The sequence below is a fragment of the Thalassophryne amazonica genome, chromosome 12 (assembly GCF_902500255.1).
Source record: "Thalassophryne amazonica chromosome 12, fThaAma1.1, whole genome shotgun sequence".
Classification (NCBI taxonomy): domain Eukaryota; kingdom Metazoa; phylum Chordata; class Actinopteri; order Batrachoidiformes; family Batrachoididae; genus Thalassophryne; species Thalassophryne amazonica.
Window position 1 is genome coordinate 63,995,229 of NC_047114.1, and position 13,196 is coordinate 64,008,424.

General features: G+C 43.2%; 1 long non-coding RNA gene across 1 annotated transcript in view; it reads right to left on the reverse strand.

The window, feature by feature from the left end:
* Nucleotides 1-13,196, reverse strand: part of LOC117521741 — a 13,851-nt gene continuing 655 nt past the window's right edge. Inside the window, exons 2-3 of the long non-coding RNA XR_004564039.1 lie at nt 7,104-7,106; nt 1-11 (exon numbers count right to left, since the gene is read on the reverse strand). This is a non-coding gene — a long non-coding RNA (uncharacterized LOC117521741). The remainder of the gene's footprint in view (nt 12-7,103; nt 7,107-13,196) is intronic.

Sequence of the window (13,196 nt, forward strand, 5' to 3'; positions counted from 1 at the left end):
ATTAACTAATGCTTGGAACGTCGCGGGGGCGTTTGTGAGACCGAACGGCATGACCAGGTACTCAAAGTGACCTAAGGGGGTGTTAAATGCCGTCTTCCACTCGTCTCCCTTCCGGATCCGAACCAGGTGATACGCATTTCTAAGATCTAGCTTAGTGAAAATTTGGGCTCCATGCAGGGGCGTGAACACTGAGTCTAACAAGGGCAACGGGTATCGATTACGAACCGTGATTTCGTTCAGCCCCCTATAATCAATGCATGGACGAAGTCTGCCGTCTTTTTTTCCCACAAAAAAGAAGCCTGCACCCATCGGGGAGATGGAATTCCGGATCAACCCGGCGACTAAAGAGTCCCGGATGTAGGTCTCCATTGATTCGCGCTCAGGTCGTGAGAGGTTGTACAGCCTGCTGGACGGGAACTCAACGCCTGGAACCAAATCAATGGCACAATCGTACGGACGGTGGGGGGGAAGGGTGAGCGCCAGATCCTTACTGAACACATCCACCAGGTCATGGTACTCCACCGGCACCGTCCCTAGATTGGGCGGGACTCTGACCTCCTCCTTAGCCTGGGAACTGGGAGGAACCGAGGAACCTAAACATACCCGATGGCAGGTCTCGCTCAACTGAGCCACTACCCCGGACGGCCAATCGATCCGGGGATTGTGTTTCAACATCCAAGGGAAACCAAGAATCACACGGGAGGTGGCAGGAGTCACAAAAAACTCGATCTCCTCCCGGTGATTTCCTGACACCACCAGAGTTACTGGTGGTGTCTTATGTGTGATTAAAGGGAGTAGGGAGCCATCTAGTGCCCGCACCTGCACAGGCGAGGTAAGCGCCACCAGAGGGAGCCCTACCTCCCTGGCCCATCTGCTGTCTAACAGATTCCCTTCAGAGCCCGTGTCCACCAGTGCTGGGGCCTTCAGGGTTAAATCCTCATAAAGGATTGTAACTGGGAGTCGTGTGGCAATATGGGTATGTCCCACGTGAATGTTTTGACCCACCCCTAACCCAGTTTCTAGGGGCAGCCGTTGGTGTTTTAACCGCTCGGGGCAGTCCCTCACTTGATGCTCTATTGAGCCACAAACAAAGCACGCTCCGCGGGCCAGCCTCCTCTGTTTATCTGGTGCCCTAAATGTGGCCCTGCTCGTGTCCATAGCTTCATCAGCAGGGGGACCTGTAACCACACGGAGCGTAGAGGCCGTGGAGCGTGGGGAGGGCGGAACTCGGTCGGAACCGGAAGGAAGAGGGACGGCGCGTGCCCGGCCACACCCTTCGTCTCGTTCTTCTAACCGATTGTCTAATCGTATAACGAGATCAATAAGCCCGTCTAAATCCCGCGGTTCGTCCTTGGCCACCAGGAGCTCCTTCAGGACCAACGACAGTCCGTTTACGAAGGCGGCACGGAGGGCAGTGTTATTCCAGCCGGACCTCGCAGCCGCGATGCGGAAGTCAGCTGCTCTCCGGCGCCCCTGTCTCATTGACAGCAGCACGGCTGAAGCGGTCTCTCCTCTATTTGGGTGATCAAAACACTGTTCTGAACTCCCTCACAAACACTCATATATCCGAAGGAGCCGTGAATTTTGCTCCCCAAAGCGCTGTAGCCCAAGCTGCAGTGCCTGGCCGCGAAGCAGATTAATTACATAAGCTATCTTACTAGCATCAGTCGCGTACATGACGGGACATTGTGCGAAGACGAGCGAAAATGCATAAGAAAGTCCGCGCATGTCTCACACAACCCCGTACGGCTCTGGAGGGCTTATGTATGCTTCAGGGGAAGGTGGGAGGGGTCGTTGAACGACCTGTGGAACGTCACTGTGCGCAACAGGATCGACAGGAGGGGAGCCGCAGCAGCGCCCTGAGGGCGCGCTTCCACCTGCGCGGCGAGAGGCCTCACCCTGCGGTAAGGAGGACGTTCTGCTAGGTCATCGATCCAGCCGAGCCGTTAAAAGCGGTGAGGATTCGCTGCAACTCACCGATCATTCCTCCTGCAGACGCCTGTGTCGCCCTGCTCTTCATTGGCCGTTCAACAGCTCGTGTTGACGCCCCCACGGGGTCATGATGTGGCCGAGATATCCTGTGGGAAAGTGCAGGTACACGGACCCACAACAGGGGCGCAAATGAACGGACAATGGAGGAAGTCAAATAACAACACTTTACTGTTGTGAATGGGCACAACAAATACAACAGATTACAACAATGGACAAAAAGCCAAATCACAAAAGGTGTCGTGTGGGCAGGCTCGAAGATAGGAGACGTCTGTCCAAAGCAGAACCGGAACCACACGATTTCCTCCGCCACCAGACCCCGGGAATACTGGAGCCGCCAAGTCCCGAATTCCCAGGTGGCCACTGCCTCCGCGTGTCGGACCTGGTACTGCTGGCGAGGAACAAAGAAACAATTAAATGTGGGCGCGTTTGGTAGTAGTCGAGTACCACACCTGTAGACAGTTTTAAGGTATTACTCTAGAGCTCGAATGGGCTGGATAGCTGTGGATTGGGCCCTTACACTGTAATCACACACAATAAAGAAGACATGGCTCAGCAGGACGAGCGAGCAGGCAGTCAGTCTGTTCAGATCCTCAGCATTAGACATCTTCAGGGTCTCTGTCAGAAATCTTCTGTCAGTACAAGTTTACACTTCCTAAACTAAGGCAGAACCTCAACACCTCCCGTATGATTTACACTCATTGTAATATCCCTGGAAAAAAGACAGAAGCCCTCCGATATAAAAAGCTGCAGCTCGTACACTGAAAAAAATGATACTTTGGATCAACTTAAAAAAAATTGATGTAATTTGTTCCAGCTAATTTTTTAGTTTCTCACAGTGTATATTTATGATTTTGTAAAGTGATTCCAGCAGATTTAAACTGGAAACCACAATTTTCCATTAGACCAATGTAAATAAGTACTTTGAATGAAGTGCACTATTTCACTTTTTTCAGTGTAGGCAATAAGAGCTGCAGAAATCAGAATTACAATTTGTATTATTTAAGATGTAAAAACATAGAACAGATTCACTGCATGTAATGTGATAATGTGTCTTTAGGTACCAAATGGGAAAGTTGTGATCAGGGTTAATCCTCAAAAGGTTGTACAGCTGTTGACACAATACATGAGTTTGAACATGAGTCCACAGAACACATACATCAATCAATCAATCAATCAATCAATTTTTTTTTATATAGCGCCAAATCACAACAAACAGTTGCCCCAAGGCGCTTTATATTGTAAGGCAAGGCCATACAATAATTATGTAAAACCCCAACGGTCAAAACGACCCCCTGTGAGCAAGCACTTGGCTCAGTGGGAAGGAAAAACTCCCTTTTAACAGGAAGAAAACCTCCAGCAGAACTAGGCTGAGGGAGGGGCAGTCTTCTGCTGGACTGGTTGGGGCTGAGGGAGAGAACCAGGAAAAAGATATGCTGTGGAGGGGAGCAGAGATCAATCACTAGTGATAAATGCAGAGTGGTGCATACAGAGCAAAAAGAGAAAGAAACAGTGCATCATGGGAACCCCCCAGCAGTCTACGTCTATAGCAGCATAACTAAGGGATGGTTCAGGGTCACCTGATCCAGCCCTAACTATAAGCTTTAACAAAAAGGAAGTTTTAAGCCTAATCTTAAAAGTAGAGAGGGTGTCTGTCTTCCTGATCTGAATTGGGAGCTGGTTCCACAGGAGAGGAGCCTGAAAGCTGAAGGCTCTGCCTCCAATTCTACTCTTACAAACCCTAGGAACTACAAGTAAGCCTGCAGTCTGAGAGCGAAGCGCTCATTGGGGTGATATGGTACTACGAGGTCCCTAAGATAAGATGGGACTGATTATTCAAAACCTTATAAGTAAGAAGAAGAATTTTAAATTCTATTCTAGAATTAACAGGAAGCCAATGAAGAGAGGCCATTGGGTGAGATATGCTCTCTCCTTCTAGTCCCCGTTAGTACTCTAGCTGCAGCATTTTGAATTAACTGAAGGCTTTTTAGGGAACTTTTAGGACAACCTGATAATAATGAATTACAATAGTCCAGCCTAGAGGAAATAAATGCATGAATTAGTTTTTCAGCATCACTCTGAGACAAGACCTTTCTGATTTTAGAGATATTGCGTAAATGCAAAAAAGCAGTCCTACATATTTGTTTAATATAATATACATTGGATATAGAATGTAATTATACCCGTGGAGTTTTACACATTTTCATTTCTTTAGGCCATTCAGGAAAAATAAAAGAATGATTCAGATTCCTCAATATTAAAATTTCTAAATCAAACTTTAAACTCACTCCAAAAACAAATAACATGATATAAATTAAATAACTACATCAAAGCCAAAACAAAGGGTTGCAAAACAGAGATCATACAAGAAGGAGATCAGTGAGAAATTTTAGTGATTGGCTAATATGGAGTTTCATACCCAAAGTGCATTATTTAATCATTTACAAATAAGCATAATGTCTGTACTCTGATGCTGATTTCAAGGTTTTCCACTTAAAATCTGTTGTTGTTAACTGCCAAAATATAAAGAGCTGTCATTAACAGTGAAGGACAGTATCATCAAGCTGAAAAAAGATTACATAAATAAAAAGTTTGATGGAACTAAATTTTAACCGTTAAAAACAAAGAATATGCACTGGTAATCTCAGGAACCTCAAAAAGCCCCGAAGACCACATCAACTGGCCAGATCAGATTAGATTAAATTAGATTAGATTAGATTAGATTAGATTAGATTAGACAGAACTTTATTGATGCCTTAGGAAGAGTCCCTCAGGGAAATAGAGATCCAGCAGCATTGTATAGTAGCACACAGGGTAAGAAGCACACAGAATATCAAAAGTGAAAGTAAAAAAGAAAAACAGTTTGCAAATACAAATATAAATACACAATATAAATACCAGACATACTGATCAATACTGGTTTACTGGCTACTACTGTTCCTCTCCTTCCCGTCCTTTGTCTTCCTGTTACTCCTCCTCCCCCTGAGTGAGTAGTTGTACAGTTTGATGGCCTGAGGGACAATGGAGTTTTTCAGTCTGTTAGTCCTGCACTGTTGGTCAGCAGTCTGTGGCTGAAGAGGCTCCTCTGGTTGCTGATGACTGTGTGCAGAGGGTGACTGGCATCGTCCATAATGTCCAGCAGTTTGTCCAGTGTTCTCCATCACCAGAGGGTCCAGCTTCATGCCAAACACAGTCAAATACACCTTCCAGCAGGTTGGAAAATCTGTGCCACATTCAAAACTCATTAAGACACTATTCACCCAGGCCCGTTGCAACAAGGCAAGCAAACCAGTCATTTGCCTCGGGCCCTGACCTGGCATGGGCTCCCCCCAGACAAAAAATGGGTATAAATTTTATGCAATGACAAACTGTGTGAGCACCACTTTAACTTCTGTGACAGTCAATGCAGGAAAGTGCAGCAACACTGTTCTCAGAATCCCCCTCAAGGGGACTCGGGATAACGGCAAAGTACAAGACTTCAGCAATCATGAAGCGGAGTTATCTGTCAGGAAGCCAAAAGAGAAAGAGGAGAAAACAAGAGTAAAAAAAAAACAGGACAGTGGTAAATGATAATTTACATTGGATAAATTAGGCCTACGTGTCAACAAAATATAATGTTTATGGTAGCTACCTGCCTGGCTGTGTTATACAACCCCATTTCCAATGAAGTTGGGATGTTGTGTAAAATGTAAATAAAAGCATAATACAATGATTTGCAAATCCTCTTCAACCTGCAACTGACCCCTGCTGATGTTCTACCAGTCTGTCATGGCCAGCGTGCTCTTCTATGCTGTGGCGTGCTGGGGTGGTAGCATTAGGAAGAGAGACGCTGGACGTCTGGACAGACTGGTGAGGAAGGCAGGTTCGGTGGTGGGCATGGAGCTTGAGACTCTCACTTCAACAGCTGAGAACAGAACCCTGAACAGACTGGACTCTATAATGGACAATCAGAAACACCCCCTTCACACCATCTTCACTAACCAGCTGAGTCTGTTTAGCCACAGACTCCGTGTCCTCTCCTGCAGGACAGACAGGCTACGAAGGTCCTTTGTCCAATGGGCCATTCAACTGTTTAACAACACACAGAAGGACACTAAGAAGGACATCATCATTGGGGACTGGACTGCCTAAGACCCCATGTCCTCCAGTTATTCAAGGATGCTAAGTTTTCACTACAAGACAATACAACCCCTGGCAAAAATTATGGAATCACCGGTCTCGGATGATGTTCATTCAGTTGTAGAAAAAAAGTAGATCACAGACATGACACAAAACTCAAGTCATTTCAAATAGCAACTTTCTGGCTTTAAGAAACACTATAAGAAATCAAGAAAAAAAGATTGTGGCAGTCAGTAACGGTTACTTTTTTAGACCAAGCAGAGGAAAAAAAATATGGAATCACTCAATTCTGAGGAATAAATTATGGAATCACCCTGTAAATTTTCATCCCCCAAACTAACACCTGCATCAAATCAGATCTGCTCATTGACATTGACCCTATGTGTCTTTTTGCAAGGAATGTTTTCACAGTTTTTGCTCTATGGCAAGATGCATTATCATCTTGAAAAATGATTTCATCATCCCCGAACATCCTTTCAATTGTCCAAAATATCAACGTAAACTTGTGCATTTATTGATGATGTAATGACAGCCATCTCCCCAGTGCCTTTACCTGACATGCAGCCCCATATCATCAATGACTGTGGAAATTTACATGTTCTCTTCAGGCAGTCATCTTTATAAATCTCATTGGAACGGCACCAAACAAAAGTTCCAGCATCATCACCTTGCCCAATGCAGATTCAAGATTCATCACTGAATATGACTTTCATCCAGTCATCCACAGTCCACGATTGCTTTTCCTTAGCCCATTGTAACCTTGTTTTTTTCTGTTTAGGTGTTAATAATGGCTTTTGTTTAGCTTTTCTGTATGTAAATCCCATTTCCTTTAGGCGGTTTCTTACAGTTCGGTCACAGACGTTGACTCCAGTTTCCTCCCATTCGTTCCTCATTTGTTTTGTTGTGCATTTTTCGATTTTGAGACATATTGCTTTAAGTTTTCTGTCTTGACGCTTTGATGTCTTCCTTGGTCTACCAGTATGTTTGCCTTTAACAACCTTCCCATGTTGTTTGTATTTGGTCCAGAGTTTAGACACAGCTGACTGTGAACAACCAACATCTTTTGCAACATTGCGTGATGATTTACCCTCTTTTAAGAGTTTGATAATCCTCTCCTTTGTTTCAATTGACATCTCTCGTGTTGGAGCCATGATTCATGTCAGTCCACTTGGTGCAACAGCTCTCCAAGGTGTGATCACTCCTTTTTAGATGCAGACTAACGAGCAGATCTGATATGATGCAGGTGTTAGTTTTGGGGATGAAAATTTACAGGGTGATTCCATAATTTTTTCCTCAGAATTGAGTGATTCCATATTTTTTTCCTCTGCTTGATCTAAAAAAGTAACCGTTACTGACTGCCACAATCTTTTTTTCTTGATTTCTTATAGTATTTCTTAAAGCCAGAAAGTTGTCATTTGAAATGACTTTAGTTTTGTGTCATGTCTGTGATCTGCTTTTTTTCTACAAAATTAAACAACTGAATGAACATCCTCTGAGGCCGGTGATTCCAAAATTTTTGCCAGGGGTTGTAGAACAGTTTTTACCCCACTATTTTTCACCACCAGGGACGGCTGCACTGCACTATGGGATAATCACTGCACTATGGAACTCTCATGAACACTGGACATACTTCTTCCTTGCTTATCACAAACAAAGACTGCGAGATGCCTGAGCTGGCCCAGTCCCGGGATACCTCTAGGCGTGTGTGTGTGTGTGTGTGTGTGTGTGTGTGTGGACTGTGCAATCCACTTCTTACTTTTTACTGGACTGTGAAGTTGTGACGATTGAGAAATCTTCACTCCTATCATTGCTTAGTACACTTAACACTGCTTTTTGATCACTTTAACTTTTTGCTGAATGTCTTCATGTACCTTACCAGGATTTTTGTTCTTTGTTGAATACTATTTATGTCTTAGTTCTTCTAACGTCTACATCACAATACTACATCATAGACTTATCTGTCAACACTCATCGCTTCTTGGTCATGTTAATCTCTTGTCTACCTCAACTCACAGGATATGTTTTTGCACAATTGCTTTTTTTTCCCCCTCCCCTTGACTTTGACCTGTGTTAATGCTTGTTGTGTATATGTGTGTCGTGAAATGTCCATGTGGGCATTATGTGTATTGTGCAAGCTACTCTACCTATTCAATTGAATACACCACAAAGACAAGAAATTTAATGTTCAAACTGATAAACTTTATTGTTTTTGTGCAAATATTTGCTCATTTTGAAATGGATGCCTGCAACACATTTCAAAAAAGCTGGGACAGTGGTATATTTACCACTGTGTTACATCACCTTTCTTTCTAACAACACTCAATAAGTGTTTGGGAACTGAGGACACTAATTGTTGAGGCTTTGTTGGTGGAATTCTTTCCCATTCTTGCTTGATGTACAACTTCAGTTGTTCAACAGTCCGAGGTCTCCGTTGTCGTATTTTGCGCTTCATAATGCATCACACATTTTCAATGGACGACAGGTCTGGACTGCAGGCAGGCCAGTCTAGTACCCGCACTCTTTTACTATGAAGCCACGCTGTTGTAACACGTGCAGAATGTGGCTTGACATTGTCTTGCTGAAATAAACAGGGACGTCCCTGAAAAAGACATTACTTGGATGGCAGCACGTGTTGCTCCAAAACCTGGATGTACCTTTCAGCATTGATGGTGCCATTACAGATGTGTAAGTTGCCCATGCCATGGGCACTAACACACCCCCATACCATCACAGATGCTGACTTTTGAACTTTGCGCTGGTAACAATCTGGATGGTCTTTTTCCTCTTTTGTCTGGAGGACACCATGTCCAGGATTTCCAAAAACAATTTGAAATGTGGGCTCATCAGACCTCAGCACACTTTTCCACTTTGCATCTGTCCATTTCAAATGAGGTCCGGCCCAGACAAGGCGGCGGCGTTTCTGGATGTTGTTGATGTATGGCTTTCGATTTGCATGGTAGAGTTTTAACTTGCACTTGTAGATGTAGCGACGAACTGTGTTAACTGACAAATGGTTTTCTGAAGTGTTCCTGAGCCCACGCGGTAAGATCGTTTACACAATGATGTCTGTTTTTAATGCAGTGCCACCTGAGGGATCGAAGGTCACGGGCATTCAATGTTGGTTTCAACCTTGCCACTTACATGTGGAAAGTTCTCCAAATTCTCTGAATCTTCTGATTATATTATGGACTGTAGATCATGGAATCCGTAAATTACTTGCAATTGAATGTTGAGAAACATTGTTCTTAAATTGTTGGACTATTTTTTTCACACAGTTGTTCACAAAGTGGTGATCCTCGCCCCATCTTTGCTTGTAAATGGACTTTTGGGGATGCTCCTTTTATACCCAATCATGACACCTGTTTCCAATTAAACTGTTCCACTGTTCCAGCTTTTTTGAAACGTGTTGCCGGCATCCATTTCAAAATAAGCAAATATTTACAAAAAAACAAAAAACAAAAAGTTTATCAGTTTGAACATTAAATATCTTGTCTTTGTGGTGTATTCAATTGAATATAGGTTGAAGAGGATTTGCAAATCATTGTTTTCTGTTTTTAATTACATTTTACACAATGTCCCAACTTCATTGGAATTGGGATTGTATTAACAGTGCTGCATCTTCATAAATAATGCCCACTCGTAAACTAGGTTTCCCAAAAAGTAATCTACTGAACCACGCTGAGACAACTGCCTTGGGCTCACATCGCCCTCTGCTGGACTCTTATGAGCTTAACACCCAAGGACTCGTAGAGATACAAACATAATATCTATGCTATCTCCTCCCTCTTAAGTTAACAACGTACGAGGTCTGTCAATAAAGTATAGGTCCTTTTTATTTTTTTCAAAAACTATATGGATTTCATTAATATGTTTTTACGTCAGACATGCTTGAACCCTCGTGCACATGCGTGAGTTTTTCCACGCCTGTTGGTGACGTCATTCGCCTGTGAGCACTCCTTGTGGGAGGAATCGTCCAGTCCCTCGTCGGAATTCCTTTGTCTGAGAAGTTGCTGAGAGACTGGCGCTTTGTTTGATCCAAATTTTTTCTAAACCTGTGAGGCACATCGAAGTGGACACGATTCGAAAAATTAAGCTGGTTTTCGGTGAAAATTTTAACGGCTGATGAGAGATTTTGAGGTGATACTGTCGCTTTAAGGACTTCCCACGCAGTGGGACGTCGCGCAGCACTCCCAGGTGCCGTCGTCAGCCTGTTTCAAGCTGAAAACCTCCACATTTCAGGCTCTATTGATCCAGGACGTCGTGAGAGAACAGAGAAGTTTCAGAAGAAGTCGGTTTCAGCATTTTATCCGGATATTCCACTGTTAAAGGAGATTTTTTTAATTAAAGACGTGCGGACGGATTGCAGCGTCGGCTCGCAGCCGCCGCGACACTCCGCCACAGGAAAAACACCTCTGTTGGAAGCCTTAAGGACAAGTTGGAACATGCCCAACTGTTAAACAATTTCTCAGATACTCACTCCACTGAAAGCCATCAAAAGCCGCCTGGATTTTACAAATGGTTATCAACACGGAGGTGTTTTTCCTGTGCTGCCGCACCGCGCCAGCTGCGTCCCGATGCGCGGACCCCTCCGCACGTCTTTTATTAAAAACTCTCCTTTAACAGTGGAATATCTGGATAAAATGCTGAAACCGACTTCTTCTGAAACTTCTCTGTTCTCTCACGACGTCCTGGATCAATAGAGCCTGAAATGTGGAGGTTTTCAGCTTGAAACAGGCTGACGACGGCGCCTGGGAGCGCTGCGCAACGTCCTGCTCCGTGGGAAGTTCTTAAAGCGACAGTATCACCTCAAAATCTCTCATCAACCGTTAAAATTTTCACCAAAAACCAGCTTAATTTTTCAAACTGTGTCCACTTCGATGTGCCTCACAGGTTTAGAAAAAATTTTGATCAAACAAAGCGCCAGTCTCTCAGCAACTTCTCAGACAAAGGAATTCTGACGAGGGGCTGGACGACTCCTCCCACACGGAGTACTCACAGGCGAATGACGCCACCGACAGGCGTGGAAAAACTCACGCATGTGCATGAGGGTTCAAGCATGTCTGACGTAAAAACATATGAATGAAATCCATATAGTTTTTGAAAAAATAAAAAGGACCTATAGTTTATTGACAGCCCTCGTATACCTTTTCACATTTAAATATTACTTTTGTTAATAACTTAGTTTTAAAAACATTTTTAAAGTATGTTTGATTTAGTTACTGTGCACATTTTTAAGTATTTTGGATTTTGTAGTTACTAGTACACAATTTGTACACTCTTTATATGTTGGTTATTATGCGAAGTTGGTGGGGTTTTTGCAAATGTTCAATTGCACTGCCAAAGAAATATTTATGGATATAAAGTGTGACCTTAAACAGTACATCTATGCTGTGGTCCGTGTAGGCTTTGGGCAGATGGGGTGGGGTGGTGAGGCGTACGGGGGCATTCAAGTCCACTTTGCTTGGGGGCCCCAAATGGCTTGAAACGACACCTGTGGTCAGCTGGTCAACTATATGAAAGTACCCATAATGCCTAGTCTCTGGGGATAAACCCCCCAATGAGACTCCTTAGAGCCCCTGACGCAGAAACAGAGGAAACAGATGTGAATGCTTCAAATGATCTGGGACAGATGTGGTGTTTAAAATCATTTTGAAGCCACTTTAACCTTGATAAATGCACTTAAATAAGAGTCAAAGGATAGATTTTAAAATCTTACTGCTGGTCTATGAAGCTCTGAATGACCATGGACCAAAATACATGCTGGACCTATTAGTTCCCTTTATATAATGGCTGAGTGGATCTTTGTCATTTGATTGGTGCTTTGTATGTCACATGACATGGATTAATTCATCCCATTTGTGTCGCATTGCATTTAGAGTGCAAATTTGGTTCCATACATTTGATACCATTGCACTCTGCACACACGTGCACACACAAACACGCGCACGCACGCACGCACGCACACACAAAACAAATCCACTATGCTGTCTGGAGGCTGTTGGCAGGAAGTTGGAATGAAAAGCTGGACTCATTTCTGATGTGTTTTTTTTTCCGCTGCACTGAGGGTATACACAGTCTTTTGTTGTTACAGTGTTTTGTTGGTAGTACACGCACGCACAAGCGCCAACCAGGTTGCGTGTGTGCACGGGGGACAGCGACTCTACTGAGACATAATTTGATTGAGCTAACTGACAGTGCTAATTCTTATAAGACACACACACACACACAAAATCCACTCTGCTGTAAGCTGTCTGGATGCATGAAGACCTGTTCACATGAAACGCTGATGTGATTTTTGGCTGGACTGAGGAACGACACAAAGTCTTTTTTTTTTCCTTTTGGAAGTCTGAAGTCAGTGCACGGCATCACTGGACTACACATTACAATTTGGGCTTCAGCAGCAGTGGAACACCAAAATGTGTCCCTTTTCTGTTGTTTATAAATTAATAAAATATCAAATGACAAGGATCTATTTTAGCCGTTATATAAAACAAATAATGAATGTTTTTACATTCTTTCAATGGAACGAATATTTAATTTGGTGAAAGCTGGAACATACCATTCAACTCGGCTTCACCTCGTTGGATGGTATGTTCCACCTTTCACCTCATGAAATATTCGTATCATTGAACTCATAAACATTCATTATTTGTATAATGAAGCATCCAGACCCCTCAGGTTATCCAGGACAGGTTTATTGCGTGTTCCCACAACAAGAACCAAACAAAGTGATGCAGCATTTAGTTATTATGCTCCTCACCTGTGGAACAAACTTCCTGAATACCTGAGGTCTGCTCAGACTATCAGTTCATTTAAATCAGGAAAACAGTATTGTTTACTGTAGCTTTTTCACACATTACTTTTATAATCTCTTCACTTTTTGAATGTACTTTTATTAGTTTTATTTCAATATTTTATTTTTGTTTTAATTGCCCTTTGTCTTTGAAATGCTTTTTTAATTGTCATTTTAATTATGTATTTTGTGTTGTTGTTTTTGTAAAGCCTAGCCTTGATGTTTATCACGTGACCATCGTGCGTTTAAACACCACGTTGCTTCGGTCTAACCACCACCAAAAAACGTTTAACTC